Source organism: Thermobia domestica, chromosome 5, assembly GCF_964235325.1.
Source record: "Thermobia domestica chromosome 5, izTheDome1.hap1.1, whole genome shotgun sequence".
Classification (NCBI taxonomy): domain Eukaryota; kingdom Metazoa; phylum Arthropoda; class Insecta; order Zygentoma; family Lepismatidae; genus Thermobia; species Thermobia domestica.
In genome coordinates, this window is record NC_137458.1 from 250,697,039 (window position 1) to 250,714,793 (window position 17,755).

Consider the following 17,755-nt stretch of genomic DNA (forward strand, 5'->3'; position numbering starts at 1 on the left):
ACTATTAGAAAATTTCAGATAGAATGGTTGCCTAGCTTTACTTTCAAAACTGACTCGCGTGAGATTGTTCATATTTCACTAATAACTGAATATCATAGTAAAATTAATATTTGTCATAAAGAAAGAGCGGTTTATTAGTGACGTGAGTTTTTGTTTTTTTAATTTCAGCTTCCTGGAAAAAGACTTTAACGATTTAAGTTATATCTAATAAATCATACTTGATTTTGTTTCCATTAACAAGCCACAATACAGCAAATTTATTTTTCACACACACACAAAGTAATAAAAAATCTATAAAGAAAAGGATTCCGGAAAGGATAATATGTTGAACGAGTTTGGTTCAGATAATACTCTTAGAGACATCATCAATTATTTTGTATATACATATCGTTTTCCCTTAAATAATCTTTTACGTAAAACCAATTTGTCTTGAAAAAAATGAGAAACGAGTGTTAAACAATGGAAAACAGCTCTATTGACTATAGATGTTAAATGTATGTCAACTTGTCATTAAAAACCTTATAATATGCAAATTTATTTGCCTAGTTTTAGATCATCGTTTGTAAAGTAAATTTTCGTTCTGAGGCGTTTTCTTCGGTTGATTTTCCACAAAAATGACTCCAAGATTCTGAAGATTTACCGATATCTCATATGTAAACTTCCCGTGCTTAAGGTACCTAGTTCGATTCCAGCACACGCTTAGTGAACTTGGTGTGGTGGACAAACATCATGGGTTTTCAAAGGGTTTACCCGATTCCTCCCACTTTCTTTATTAGAGCGTAATAATTCATCTCGTCACCAGACTCTCAGCCTTGGTGCATAATCATCGGACGTAAGCTAGAAAAAGAAAAAAAAGATGCTTTTAGCCCTCTCCGATGGTCTAGTATCTAGCTCAAACGTCCATTGTGTACGGTGTCCCGGGTTCGATATTCCGGTAAGAGATCCTTACAATCTCAAAGTATTACGGTGGTTCGGATTCTCTTTATACTGTAGTCTGCCTCTCATATACGCTTCAGTGAAGACAATGGACATTAAACTCAATGTGACTAGGCAACGAAGTTACCACTCGTCCGTTCCACTCTTAATGTTAGGGAATTGGAATATTTCCTTCATTTCTAGTTTCCTCATATTATCAATTCAATTGGAACATTATCTATAAACGTTACTTTCTCATTCTTCCTTTTTCATTCTTTTTCATTCTTTCTTTTTCTGTTTTTTTCTCTTTTCTTTTTTACTAAGAGCTTTTCTAAAACCAATTATTGATAAAACTTTAAAAGCATCAACAAAACCTTCAACACAGTACAAGAGAGTTCAATAACAAGAACTCAGACAAGAATTTTATTGATATAATAATCTTCTTTAGTAAGCAGTCTATAGAGTATTCTATACTGAAACACTAACCGGAAAATTATATCACGCATCCTTCAACAAGTCCACTTTCATCTTGGAATAACACGAATGTGTTGTAGAGTATGCTTTATAACCCTTTCGGGACCTAATGACCAAAGTGACACATTGTTTACTGATTTGTCAAGACACAAATATTTCGAAGTACATTATGTTAGATATTACTAACATGTTTTTGTGTCCAGATAAATTTGATTAGAGCTAGGCGCATGATGATATTTGTTTACTTTATCCTTGCTTTTAAGTATATAAAGTCAATATTTGTTAAGGATTTTCAGTCAAAACTCAACGAATCACGAAAGCATTGTCTCCACAATGAGTAAGGTAAGGTTCAGTAGTAACATTATTTTCTAATATAAAGTCTAGTCTGTTTATATTTTCTACTCGGAATGTTTAGCATTTAAAATTAGTTGAATTTCATATACATCACGAAGTGTATTCACTGGTAGAAAACATATAAAGAACACTGTGACTCAGAGGGGAGTGCTGATATCTGCAACGATGGATCTCTGGTTCGATCACAGACCATTAGATTTTGCTGTGAGCAACATTGTGCCCGTGGATTTTCTCCCATCAATTCTTTCATTAGCATTCACTTTAGCAGGCGCGAACCCCGAAATTTTTGTTCGGGGGATCCTGAAGAAGTTACACATACATAACAGAACTGCATTAATATGACGGGTTACCACTTCCTGTGGCCAGACAAGTACGAGTTCGGAGAAACAACCGATCATATCAATGCTAAATGTCTGTCTGGTGCATGCTTTCTCCCGTGGATCTGCAGTGGATCTTCGCGTAGCTGAACAATAGTCGTTGCATAAATACTAAGTACTAGCTTGGGGGATAGTTTCCCTTGTTCTCTGTACATCTTAGCATATCTGGGCGATGGCTGTTGTCCACATGCTAAATACATGTATATATATCTGGAAATATGATATACCCCGTTCGCTGCAGAACTTGACGTAGCTGGATAATAATCGTTGTGCAGAACCGACTGACAGGCTGATACTGTCCTATGACCCTTTTGAAACAAAAGGTAGAACTGTTAGAAAAGCTTCCTTAGTTTTACGTCCGAAGATTGGCTTAAGATTGCTCAATATAGCCCTATTAGCTGAACGATGTTTGACTAGTAGAGCAACCCACATTATGCTTTTTTGTGTGTGTAATTATGCTTTATTTTTTCCAAATTATGCTTTATTATGCTTTGTTGCTAATTTCAATCATTGTTTTATATTAATCGTGTATAATGTATAATATTTATTATACATTAAATATTCTAAATATCTTGACCTATTTATTAATATTTTATGCAACCAGTTTCCTTCATATTTAATGAAATTTCTACTTAATGCATTGTAAAAAGATATGCTTCACTCGAGTCGGTTTTTTATCACTTGTGTGCGCCTTAGAGGTGCATATATACAGAAAAGGAAAGTAAAAGATGCCACCAAAGAATACAGAAAGTGCTCAACTTCAAGAGGTACACATTACAATACAGTGTAGAGTTCTTGTGTACTATTCATTGTTGGCGGAAAGTTTTCTTCTTTTCCTTTCTTCCTTTCTCCACATCAAAGGATTACACCGGAAAGTTTACAGAAATAAAGATTAGGTTTTCATTCTTGCATTGTTATGTTCTCAATGATTTTCTTTTGTAAATATTGGTTTTAAAAAATATTAATACAGTATGTTAAACTTGTAGTTAAACAGAATTTTCCAAGAATTGTGCTATATATTTTAAATTATTCTTTATGCTTTATTTTTTTTTAAATTATGCTTTATTATGCTTTTAAAATAAGTTTCTTCTGGACCCTCAAACAAACACAACCATATTCAAGGTACCAACCACATGTCTAAATTGCTATTATGCTTTTTATGCTTTTGGGTTGCTCCATTGATTAGTATGTTGGTTCTCAATACCATTATATCTAACTTTACAATGCAATATTAACTATCTTTTAGATACGGGAGTACTACCTTTTAGGTACAGTAACTTGCAAGAAAACCTCACCGTTTCGAGTTAAAACACTGAAACTTATGAGTCTTACAAGGAATTAAAATTACATGTTCAGGTACGGGCAACGTCACTAAACATACTTCCTTCCATTTCTGAAGCCTATTCATGTCATATTGCAGTTATCATTGAAGTATTTATTGTGAAAAAATCACCCAAGTTTTTTTTTTTTTTTTTTTTTTAATTTAGCAAATCGTCTGTAAAAACTTACCTTCAGGGGAAACTACCCCTTCTAGACATTTTCCAAGAAAACAACTTATACTACATTTTATTTCTTAAAAACTGCATTGAGTTTTAAAATACAGTATAGTGCTAAATTCGTTAAACAAAGGCAGAGAGGTGATTCCTGAGAGCAAAACAAACAAAAAGTTCCAACAAACGTAAGGCGAAAAGGTCAATACGTGGCAGGTCAATACTCATACACGCCTAGATAAAAGATAGTGGATGAGGTAATAATCACTGTGTCTGCTTGCATACCTCCCCAAAAAGTACCAGTAAAGTACTAATATTAGAATTCACTGGAAATGTCATGTCGGTACAATGTAAAAATAAGTACAACATAAGCCAGAAGATAACAGAAAATAAAGAAATTCCGTTTGCTGAGTTTTTCATATTAATGACATTACAAGGCTTTTAGTGACGATCTGTTACTACTGCTACTGTCGTTTTCTTTATTTTTATTTCGTAATGTACATACTCATCTGTTATTCTCTTCAGTATCTTTGCCAGAAAGAGCGTAACTACGGTAACTTGATATTTGTTTGGTCCTTTTGCTTGTTTGTTGCACTGTGCGTGCTCTGGAGTCATTGCATATGAGTGAATGAGTTGGTTTGATCGTCGCGTGAGGAAGAACGGAGATCGGCACTGTGGACAGTTAAATGAATCCTTCTTTGAGGGCTAGTTCTCCTCGTGTGTTTCTTATTAACCTTTTCATAAAAGAAAAACTACATATACCATTTTCTGTTAAAGGTTATGTTCGTTTATTTGGGTTCATTAGAGTGCAATGCACTTTTAATTTGAATATGTTGTGTTGTACGTGTTTCTTTAATGACCGGAACCTCGTTTGTGACATTGAGGTTCCTTAGAGGAAGGCGATATGATATTTGGGAATGTGTTCGATAAGGTATTAAGGTACTACGTCTGTCCTACTAGTGGTGTTTTCACTTTTCTGTCTTGTGTTATATTTTCTCCGTCGCGGTGTAGTTCTTGTACAATTGGCAATCGGAATACACAAATATCATTCTCTGACCGAATATTTGCACCAAGTTACAATCTCGCTATTTTTGATTCTGGACAGTGACTACAACGGCGGAGGGAACATCTACCATTTCCGACTTTAATTTCGCTTCATTCATGCCATACGGTGTGCATGCTCATCGCCTGTGATTACAGAGGTGATAGAGAAGTACACGAGTGAGGAATTAGCAGACATTCATCTAGCATACGTGAAAGCGAATAGTAATGACCGTCTAGCACAACGACTGTACAGACAACAGTTTTTAATAGTTGAATTCCATACCACGCAACTTCCTTCAGTGTAGATAGAAGATTACGAGAAACAGGATTGCTGGAATCACACAAGCTCAATATTGAACGAACCAGAACAGTACGGACTACGGCTTTTAAGGAGACGTCGTAATTCCTTTATTTTCTGTTACATGTCGGGTTGAATTGTACTTATTTTTACACTGTAGCGATGTGACGTTTCTAGTGAATTCTTGTGCTACGTCTTTGATACTATTTTTTTTCTTTAGAGGTATGCAACCACGCACAGTGATTATAATATATTAGCTAACTCATCACCATCTTTTGTCTGAGTGTATTAGTATTAAATTTACAATATAGTAATATTTCCAGGCAGTGGAATGTCCTTTACATGTTCTTGTCCACTCAATTTACGTCAAAAAATGTCCGGGAATCCCTAACATCTTTTGGGGAATCCCTTGTTCCGCCATTGCACAAATCTGAAAACTGCAAATTTGAATAGAGCAGGCTAAGATACTGTGACGATATCATGCCAGATCACGTCTACGCTCGGTAGAGTGTGCAATATTTAACTCTAAGGTTTGCTTTCTCACGCTTTCGGCAGCTTTTAACACGTAAACGGCGCGGCGTGCTCTTCGCCCTTTATTTATTGGGACTTTCGTTTTTTGTTTCGCTCTCAGGAATCACCCCTCTACTTTTGTACAACGAATTTAGCGAAATGCTGTATAAACAGTCATTTTCGAGAACTTTGCATTAAAAAAAAAAAAATTGAAACTGTAGTAAACTACTCATATTTTCAGGGGAAGATGCAAGTTTGAAACCTAGATAATCTTATGAAACTTTAAGTTTAAAATTTTGTTCGTATATGTTCAAACGTACGATCTTCAGTTGAGTGTACATCCATTGGGACGGACCAACGGACGGGAACAAACAAGCAATAATAACAAATGCCATGTTGAGGCTATGAGTATCACTGGCGCAAATCCCGGGGGATGAGGGGGACATGTCCCATCCAATCTTGGAACTGAGGCTGACTGTCCCTCCCAATAATCCGATTTGAAATGGGTTTTTGGGGAAAAATTTGATGATTTTTGTCCGATTGCCACAAAGGAATGTGAGATGAAATTGGTGTTCCCCAGAATAAACCTCAAATCTGCCCGCCTGCTAACATTAAAGACAACTCTGCTCCTCTGATCCTCCACAACATTGGTTTTCAACTTCATAAATATTTTGAACATATATATATGGGAACGGTCTTACCCGTCCCCCCCAATGTTGAAAAGAGATTTGCGCTGCTGATCAGTATATAGATGTTAATTTTTAACAATAGTCTTTCTGTCTTTTCTCCATTACTGTGATACTTCATATTGTTTTATCATTACTCAGTTCAATGTTGTATAATTTAAGATTTTTATAAAATAAAATTGGTATATTTATTCTCAAACTTCAGTTGAAAATGTACACTTGGCAATGCTGTACCAAGCATAGATGACTGAGTGTCGTTCTTTCTACAAGCTTTAAGAAAAAATCTCCGCTTTACCAGAATCTTTCTCTATATGATATCTAATGTTAGCTAGCTTCCTGAGGTAAAGTTGTAAAGTTGGATATTATAAATGATCAATATTAAATAAGATAAAAATATAATCCTATGCTAATCAGTAGTATAAATTAATATATAAGTAAAAATTTTAAAAACAAAAAAAAAATAGGTATGAATTTACATTAAGATATGCTAATTACTGACATTACAAATGCAATATGCTATTATTAATATAGCTATTAATGACTGTATATCAGTCTTTGGCTTACATGTCATATATATATGTATGTATACATGGATTCCCGTGATGCTTAAGTGCTTCACGATGTATATTTACATAGCTAATTTTAAAATTCTAAATACAATTCCATATGGCCACTATTAGTGTTTTATCACTTTAGCCACTTATTTTCAGTCTTTCCTTGATTTTTTTTTTTAAAAAAGCACATTTTAAATTAAAAAAAGGAATATTGCAGAAATTATTTTCTGAAATGTTTATGTGTAGGTAGTTTTTGTATTCTAATTTCTTGTTGCATTCTTGTTTCTTTTTCTTTTTTCCTTTTCTTAACAATTTCATCTCATCTCAATATCTCAATGGACGTCTTATAATAATACATACAGGGTGTCTCAAAAGTCCCCTGACATAGAGTAACTCTGTTATTATCAGAGTTACAACAAAATGTAAGAGGGGAAACCGTCTCCAGATATGATATTTTCAATCTAAAGTGAAGGATTTTTTTTTAAATCGAACGAGCCGTTTGGACTGCCCACTCTTTATGCGACTAATGCTAATTGAAAATGCAACATTACCATTTATTGGAACCCACACTATAAGTGAAAGAAATTACCGTCTTTTATGCTAACGTGTCGACTTCCAACCCCTACTTCAAACGGTAACTTCATTCACTTATGTTGTGAGTCTAGGTAAATAGCAACATTGCATTTTCATTTAACCTTCATTTTACCAACTGGGGTGAAAACACACCCCAGTGCTAATTATTTTGTTGCTACTGTTGTAAAAATACTGCTACAAGGATGAGATTCAACGACTTTAAATATAAATATTTATTTGTATGAATTGTTTTTATATCGAATGCAATTGTACTGATTCTAAATATTTACAAATTATTAAAGTGGTGTGCAAGTACACTCCACTTGGTAAATCATGTTACTTTTTAAATATGCATTGTTTCCCTCAGCGGCCACTAAGTGGTAGCTCATTTTAGTTTGCTTTTCATAGTTAATTGTTCCTATCGTACAATTATCATGCATAAATATGGAACTGTACTGGTAAGTGATTGTATAACACTTGCACGTTTCTTCTGTCTTGTGCTCTATTTAGAAGGCGAGATTTGGGTATTACACGAATGTTGCTTCTCTCGAATGTTAGCGATAATGACTTTTTAGTATATTCGGATGCATAGCGGTGGTTCGTATTAGTTTGAAGATCTTTAATTTAATATTTCGTGATATTATTATTTTGTTCGGCTAGGGCATGGTAGGACCATATATTAAGTTTCCTGGCGCCAGAGAATAAAAGGATCGAACAAGATGTGACGTTTGTGGCAGTTCTATTATAAACATCACCCAACGAAAAAGATTGTATGCGAAGACTGTTAGGGTTGGGGGTAATGCCGAAGATACCTCGCGATCGAGGTCGAGGTTTAAGTCGCTGTCGCACCCTCGATACTGGCACAAGCCCACGGATTCAAATGAGTAAGCTCATGCCGAAGATGTACGCTACATCGCGACCTAGAGGTCGACCGCGAGGGTGAATTAGTGGTCGCAATGATGAACAACTGAGTTCGTTTTTACATCGATGTTCAGCGGAAGCATCGCTGTGGCTCGTGCTCTCATTGGTTCTCCCTGAAGTGCTGCATGGAATAAAGACTTCATTTGTTTAGAATTTCGTCTGCAGAGGATTGTGTGTATCTATGCTCGAGAGCTTTTGCTGCACTATTAAATTTTATTATGAAAGACATATTGATAGAACTAATGAGGAATGTTCCAGCAATATGGAATAAGAAACACAAACATCATAATAGGCACGTTTTAAATAGATAATGGAAGAAAATAGCAACTGAAATGGGAATGTCAGAAAACTTATTTATTTGAGAATTATACTGTAGCTTATTATTATATAAGGCAGTGGCGGCCACAGAGAGGGTCTTTCGGGCTGAAGTTCGTAAATTGTAGAGTTTTTAAAGAAAAAAAGAAGCTACTGTTAATCATATATATGCTTAAAAACTCCACGCCCTCCCAACCCGCAATTTCAAGATTAATAAAATGGGTTTCTTCTAAATTCGATATTGATATAAGATAAAGAAATACCTGTAAAGACAGGCACTATCCATAGGTAGGAAACATCGAATAAAGGAATTACAGTGCCGAAACTTCATTTGGTGCAGTTAATACCCCCTCCACCTCGAAACCTGAAGACATACCTGATTTATTTATTTATTAAATTTTACTGGGAAACGATTTCTCGCCTGAGTGCGAGAGGCCATTTCTTCACAGAAAATTAAATAAAAGGTAAAAGTCTTTGATTTAGAATCAGTGTTTCTTCCAGACAAGTTTTTTGAAGTGCACAGCCCCTCCCCCGGAGCTCTGAGAGTGCCTCCCCGGACGAGACCAAACTAATACCTCTATATTATAATAATAAATAAAATAGTACCAGCAGTGACTCCCGGAATACTACGTGTGCCCCCTCTCAACATTTTTTCTGAAAGAACGACTGTTTAGAATAATGATAGAGATGAACAAGAGATGAGACTCAAATATTTTTGCGAAACAAGAGACGAGACTTTGGTATTTCTCATATCTCGTCTCGCGTCCATCCCTATTTATAAACTGTTTGGTTCTTTCAATTTCAAAATGTAGTTTCGCAGTGATTTTTATGCACTGACGGAATAATTTCACATTAATCACAGCAATGTTTCTCCTTAAACTGAGAACTTAACAGCGAGGGGGCTCTTCATCCATCGCGACCTAGACATCGAGGTAGCGACCGCGACTTAAACCTCGACGTCGATCGCGAGGTATCATCGGCATGTCCCTACAATTAGTGTTTGAATGATAGAAATATTCTTACATGTTTCTGTATTTGAATATATAGTAGGCAAGTAATTTGTATGGAATCATTTTTGTTTGCAGAATTTTTTTTAAAAAACTGTATTTTACACAAAACTCAAACTATACTGTATTTATGAGTAAATATACAAATAATTACATTATTCTATATGTCAAAACATTAATTATGCAATAAAGGTCCCATTTCAACATTTATGAATTATAATAATTATATATATATAAATATATATATATATATATATATATATATATATATATATATATATATATATATCAATATATACCGGGTGAGGCATTTAAAACTGTTTTTTTGAATATCTGGAAAACTACAAATCGGATTTTGAAAAAGTTGTGATAAAAGTTGTTCGTCTCGAAGGGGGACATCCAATGATACCACACTCGACCCCCTGCCCCCACCCCCCGGGGGCGGGAGGGGGGCAACTTTGAAATCTTAAATAGGAACCCCCACTTTTTATTCCATATTCTGATTCCCCGTGAAAACATACGTAACTATTGTATTGAACATTTTTTTCGTTGCGTGATAGATGGCGCTGTAATCGACAAAAATCAAAATGGCTCACAAACATTTGAAAAATGAGGCATTTAAAACTGTTTTTTTGAATATCTGGAGAACTACAAATCGGATTTTGAAAAAGTTGTGATAAAAGTTGTTCGTCTCGAAGGGGGACATCCAATGATACCACACTCGACCCCCTGCCCCCACCCCCCGGGGGCGGGAGGGGGGCAACTTTGAAATCTTAAATAGGAACCCCCACTTTTTATTCCATATTCTGATTCCCCGTGAAAACATACGTAACTTTTGTATTGAACATTTTTTTCGTTGCGTGATAGATGGCGCTGTAATCGACAAAAATCAAAATGGCTCACAAACATTTGAAAAATGAGGCATTTAAAACTGTTTTTTTGAATATCTGGAGAACTACAAATCGGATTTTGAAAAAGTTGTAATAAAAGTTGTTCGTCTCGAAGGGGGACATCCAATGAAACCACACTCGACCCCCTGCCCCCCCCCCGGGGCGGGAGGGGGGCAACTTTGAAATATTAAATAGGAACCCCCATTTTTTATTCCATATTCTGATTCTCCGTGAAAAAATACGTAACTTTTGTATTGAACATTTTTTTGTTGCGTGATAGATGGCGCTGTAATCGACAAAAATCAAAATGGCTCACAAACATTTGAAAAATAAGGCATTTAAAACTGTTTTTTTTTTTAATATCTGGAAAACTACAAATCGGATTTTGAAAAAGTTGTAATAAAAGTTGTTCGTCTCGAAGGGGGACATCCAATGATACCACACTCAACCCCCTGCCCCCACCCCTTGGGGTGGGAGGGGGGTAGCTTTGAAATCTTGAATAGAAACCCCTATTTTTTATTCCATATTCTGATTCTCTCCGTGAAAAAATACGTAACTTTTGTATTGAACATTTTTTTCGTTGCGTGATAGATGGCGCTGTAATCGACAAAAATCAAAATGGCTCACAAACATTTGAAAAATGAGGCATTTAATACTGTTTTTTTTTTTTTTTTTTTTTGAATATCTGGAAAACTACAAATCGGATTTTGAAAAAGTTGTAATAAAAGTTGTTCGTCTCGAAGGGGGACATCCAATGATACCACACTCGACCCCCTGCCCCCACCCCTTGGGGTGGGAGGGGGGTAGCTTTGAAATCTTGAATAGAAACCCCTATTTTTTATTCCATATTCTGATTCTCTCCGTGAAAAAATACGTAACTTTTGTATTGAACATTTTTTTCGTTGCGTGATAGATGGCGCTGTAATCGAGAAAAATCAAAATGGCTCACAAACATTTGAAAAATGAGGCATTTAATACTGTTTTTTTTTTTTTTTTTTTTTTTGAATATCTGGAAAACTACAAATCGGATTTAAAAAAACGTATAAAAATTCACTCATCTCGAAGGGGAACATTCAACAATATCACACTCGACCCCTGCCCAACCTCCCGGGGGTGGTAGGGGGTCAATTTTGAAATATTATACGAGAACCTCCATTTCTTAATAAAGGTTTGGATTCTTCGGGAACAAATACGTAACTTTTGTATTGAACAGTTTTTTCGTTTCGTGATAGGTGGCGTTGTAATCGACGACATCACTGCACGGATTGGGCTTCTTCTGGGGCTCAAAAAGTCGACCGTGCAGATCTAAGCCTAGACGGTAAGAACTACAGTATATACTTATATTGGTGCTCACGAAATTTGAAGCTGCCTCGTTATAAAAATCTATTGTTGTCTCGTTTTCGAGACGAGATGACATATACTAAACGTACCCCCACCAGATGTACCTCTGTCGTGAGAAATATTAAAAGTATTCGACATTACTGCTTACATTTCTCATGGCTTTCGCTTTCCAGTCTAAACAGGCCATAATTTAAAAACGAGTTAAAAAGAGCTGAATGTGCGAGCCATTTATCAAACTCGACTCGACTCGAAACTCGAGCTCAAAACAGTGACTCGGCTTGGAACTCGACTCGAGAAAATTATCTTTGACTCGACTCGAATTCAACTCGAGTCGAGTTTAAGCTCGACTCGCGCCTATCCCTACTTGCAATGTGTAGTCTATTGCAGAAAAGGGGGACCATTTCGAACGTTTGTTCGTTTGTTCAGTAAACAATGAAGATGTGTGAGAGGCAAAGAGACAACACCAAGACAAACACCCGAATGGTAGGATGCAAGAGACTCAACTAAAACAAACACCTCGATGATGAGACTCAAGGGGACTTACCTGAAACAAGCACCTCCTTAGTGAGAGGCAAGGGGACTCACATTGAATCAGCAAACCAAAGGCAACAAACACCAAAAATTTGGGCAAAGTAATGAATTATGTTCTGGAGAATCAAGTGTTTTGCTTAAAACATTACAGTTTCTCATTAAAGATTTTAGAATAACCACCTTTCAGAATAACTGATATAGCGTTACGGTAGTCAACTATGGTGTCATTTGATAGCATTTACAAAGATATCACAACTATCTACTTTAATTTTCTTAATCTGATGCGTATTTCTTGGATATTTTTCAATTGTTCGTAACAAATTTGTTCGTATTATTACACCAAGTCCACCTGGAAACGGCAGGAAGAAAATGCGTAATCCTGACAAGTGGAGACGCAAAACGTAAAAATTAAAAGAGTCAACCTATTCACCCAAATGTTTGCACGAAACACTTTAACTGTAACCATATAGGAGGAAAGACTTAGATGTACAGAAATGTGTATGCAAGATATTTGCAAATTGCATCAATGCTTCTATTTGGTTAAAAATAAAATAATCCAAGACAATTTCATATTAAAGCATACGAAACCTTCAACACCACAACGAAAAAGACCAAAGAACAACAGGAAAGAAGCAACACAGCTTTGGATTCGATATTACGATCCGAAATTTGATTGTGACATCAAAACACTGCTGATAGTGTGTAAGAATTTTTTTGTTGTATGTTAGGAGTATCTGAGAAACGGTTTAAGCTAATATGTAAACGGAATTTTGAAAGTGGATAGCTGGCATCAGAAAACAGAGGAGGAGACCATAAGTCCCATATGTTTGAAGCCAAGAAGGAAACTGTTAAAACATTCATTGAAAGACCAGGCCCGTATTTAGGTAAGTGCTATTCTATGCTCGAGCACAGGGCGGCAGAATTTATTGGGCAGCAAAATTTTGGAATTTCTCTAAGATTCACAATAAAGTAATATTTAAAACTAGCAATCTGCAGAGTCTCGCGCAAGGGCGAGAAAATATGTTAAAAAAGTCATCCTTTCCCACCCCATTCCAAGCGGTGAGGATGAACTTAAAACATCATGAAAAATGATACCGTTAAACTTAGCGACCTCGAAAACTATGAATTCAACACTAATATCTGTCGTTTTCGATTACTTTTAAAATCTCGCCCCCTTCCTGGGGAGTGGAATATGACCTTGAAGTTGAAATGTATTAAAGCTGTCGTTATACATCTCAGTGATCCCCCACCCAAATAGCTGAATTCAACTATAATAATATTGGTCGTTTTTGAGGGGGCGGCAAAATTGTGCGGGGAGGCACCAAAAGGGCACATAGGCGCACAATATTATAAAAACGGGCCTGTGAAAGACTAATTCCTGTACGGAAACATTATTGCAGACGAGAAAATGGAAAGAAGCATTAGCTGCCAAGTTATTTGTCTGTAGCAAAACTTCACCAACTGTACAATAACGATGTGGAAAACGATCTTCGGCTTCCATACACTTATTTGTAACTGAATACAATATAAGTTTTGGAAGTCCTGCTGTAAATAAATGTTCGAAATGTATGCAGTTTGAGTTGAGACTTCAATCAGGGAATACCTCTTGTGAAACTGAATTTTTGATACATAAGAGAAAGGTGAAGCCTTTCATTCCTTATTGAAAAGTAGAAACAATGATGCAATCACTTTATTATTCGACTCGCAAAAGAATCATGTTCTTCCTCGAGTTACAGATCAAACCGTCTATTACAGCAGCACAATTTTAGTTGTTTAATTTTTCGATTTACGAAGGAACGTCAACCGATAGGCAAACAAAGAACAAATTTTTTACACAGTATATTATTGGACAGAAGCACACGTAGCCAAAGGATCATCGGAAATTGCATCAGTAGTGTTTCATCGTCTGCAAAACACGTCATGTGAAGGCGTATCAGAAATTCGACACTTTGTAGATGGATATGCAAGGCAGAATAAGAACTCTGCTAAGATTTGCATCTTGTTCCATTGGCTGAATGAATGCACTATATCTAACTTCTCCAGGACACTCCTATCTCACTTCTCATCGTGTTTTATAATAGGATTGAGCTTGAGCTTAAGGGTCGTGATACAATGATATAGCCTAAAGGATATGCTAAAGTGTTCCGTAATCATAAATAGTAATCGAGATGTTTGACGAAACTGCCTTGTACAACTGGAAGTAAGTATCGTAAGAAAATATGAAGAATCCAAATGAATGGCACTTCCAACTCCACAACTGTTAAAATAAAAGTTGTTCTTGCAACAGTACCAACTTCACCCATTGCAGTAAGGGGTTCGTATTTAAAATTTCAAAGTTGCCCTCCTCCCACACCCGGGGTTGGGGGCAGGGGCTCGAGTGTGGTATCATTGGATGTCCCCCTTTGAGGCGAACAACTTTTATTACAACTTTTTTAAAATCCGATTTGTAGTTTTCCAGATATTCAAAAAAAAAAAAGTTTTAAATGCCTCATTTTTCAAACGTTTGTGAGCCATTTTGATTTTTGTCGATTACAGCGCCATCTATCACGCAACGAAAAAAAATGTTCAATACAAAAGTTACGTATTTTTTCACGGGGAATCAGAATATGGAATAAAAAATGGGGGTTCATATTTAAGATTTCAAAGTTGTTCCCCCTCCCGCCCCCGGGGGATGGGGGCAGGGGTCGAGTGTGGTATCGTTGGATGTCCCCCTTCGAGACGAACAACTTTTATTACAACTTTTTCAAAATCCGATTTGTAGTTTTCCAGATATTCAAAAAAACAGTTTTAAATGCTCTTTTCAAATGTTTGTGAGTCATTTTGATTTTTGTCGATTACAGCGCCATCTATCACGCAACGAAAAAAATGTTCAATACAAAAGTTACGTATTTTTTCACGGAGAATCAGAATATGGAATAAAAAATGGGGGTTCCTATTTAATATTTCAAAGTTGCCCCCCTCCCGCCCCCGGAGGGTGGGGGCAGGGGGTCGAGTGTGGTATCATTGGATGTCCTCCTTCGAGACGAACAACTTTTATTACAACTTTTTCAAAATCCGATTTGTAGTTTTCCAGATATTCAAGAAAACAGTTTTAAATGCCTCATTTTTCAAATGTTTGTGAGCCATTTTGATTTTTGTCGATTACAGCGCCATCTATCACGCAACGAAAAAAATGTTCAATACAAAAGTTACGTATTTTTTCACGGAGAATCAGAATATGGAATAACAAATGGGGGTTCCTGTTTAATATTTCAAAGTTGCCCCCCTCCCGCCCCCGGGGGTGGGGGCAGGGGGTCGAGTGTGGTATCATTGGATGTCCTCCTTCGAGACGAACAACTTTTATTACAACTTTTTCAAAATCCGATTTGTAGTTTTCCAGATATTCAAGAAAACAGTTTTAAATGCCTCATTTTTCAAATGTTTGTGAGCCATTTTGATTTTTGTCGATTACAGCGCCATCTATCACGCAACGAAAAAAATGTTCAATACAAAAGTTACGTATTTTTTCACGGAGAATCAGAATATGGAATAAAAAATGGGGGTTCCTATTTAAGATTTCAAAGTTGCCCCCCTCCCGCCCCCGGGGGGTGGGGGCAGGGGGTCGAGTGTGGTATCATTGGATGTCCTCCTTCGAGACGAACAACTTTTATTACAACTTTTTCAAAATCCGATTTGTAGTTTTCCAGATATTCAAGAAAACAGTTTTAAATGCCTCATTTTTCAAATGTTTGTGAGCCATTTTGATTTTTGTCGATTACAGCGCCATCTATCACGCAACGAAAAAAATGTTCAATACAAAAGTTACGTATTTTTTCACGGAGAATCAGAATATGGAATAACAAATGGGGGTTCCTGTTTAATATTTCAAAGTTGCCCCCCTCCCGCCCCCGGGGGTGGGGGCAGGGGGTCGAGTGTGGTATCATTGGATGTCCTCCTTCGAGACGAACAACTTTTATTACAACTTTTTCAAAATCCGATTTGTAGTTTTCCAGATATTCAAGAAAACAGTTTTAAATGCCTCATTTTTCAAATGTTTGTGAGCCATTTTGATTTTTGTCGATTACAGCGCCATCTATCACGCAACGAAAAAAATGTTCAATACAAAAGTTACGTATTTTTTCACGGAGAATCAGAATATGGAATAAAAAATGGGGGTTCCTATTTAAGATTTCAAAGTTGCCCCCCTCCCGCCCCCGGGGGGTGGGGGCAGGGGGTCGAGTGTGGTATCATTGGATGTCCCCCTTCGAGGCGAACAACTTTTATTACAACTTTTTCAAAATCCGATTTGTAGTTTTCCAGATATTCAAAAAAACAGTTTTAAATGCCTCACCCGGTATATATATATATATATATATATATATATATATATATATATATATATATATATAAACATGATTTATGTGTAGATTGTATTTGTACCCCACTCAGTAAATAACGAAATAACGTGAAACATTTAAGTTGGTAAAAAGAATGTTAACATTGAGCGCAGTGTACAGCCTATACGGTTCTTCCAATTTAAAAAATCCCTTCACTCTAGATTGAAAATATCATATTTGGGGACAGTTTCCCCTCTTACATTTTGTTGTATCTCTGATAATAACAGTTACTTAATGTCAGGGGACTTTAGAGACAGTCTGTATAGACACGTGAACCTTCTATTACTTATATAAATAATATATAAGATTAAGAGTTTCTTTCTTTTCTTTTTTCTTCTTTTATTACAGCGCTGTACATTACAACAAAAACAGTGACTAAAACCAATTTAAGCTCGCAATGTAAATAAACAAGCATTGATTATTTACTCAAAAACATTTTTCTTTTTGTTTCAGATAACTTTATACTTCATGGTGCTGGCTTTCGTAGGAATAACATCAGCAATGTTTCTACCCACGGGGCCAGTTATTGGCCCGCGACCGTATGGTCCATTAATGCCCATGGTACAGCCCGGATTCACTGAAGTGATTGTCCCCCGGCCACAGACTGAAATAATAGTACAAGGGGGCTCAACTTATCCTCGAGTTGAGGATATAATCATTTATTAAAAGAATGCAGGAAAATTATGCCTAAATTTATCACTCCAGTTCGGCAATCAAAAGACTACTTCTGATTGTACGATGTAGATTTACAGTTTTGTTTTTTAAAAAAAGAAGAAGGCGAAACAATTGGTGTGAAGAAATTGTATAAAATAAGTATGTCCCCTTGGGGATGGAAATGTAAGTGATTAAAGTTACAGCTGCTGAATAAATGAATAAGTAAATACTATGTACGAGTAATTAAATTTTCTCCAAAAAATCTATTTCCCATTAAATCGATCTGTTTATATAACTTTAAAACAAACATCAATAGAATCAAGTAAGGAAACACACGCACTTGAAACAGACGGATATTAAACTCCAGCGATGTTATTTTATGTATATGAATCAAATTATATATTAAAAGGTCACTATTTTACTTAACAGAAGTGACATTTAAAAC

General features: G+C 36.1%; 1 long non-coding RNA gene across 1 annotated transcript; it reads left to right on the forward strand.

Annotated features, from left to right (window-relative positions):
- The first annotated feature begins 1,574 nt into the window (after positions 1 to 1,574).
- On the forward strand, positions 1,575 to 17,542 carry LOC145686538 (uncharacterized). The gene is made up of 2 exons (XR_014131618.1): positions 1,575 to 1,731; positions 17,110 to 17,542. It is a non-coding gene; the product is annotated as an uncharacterized LOC145686538 (long non-coding RNA).
- The last annotated feature ends 213 nt before the right edge of the window (positions 17,543 to 17,755 follow it).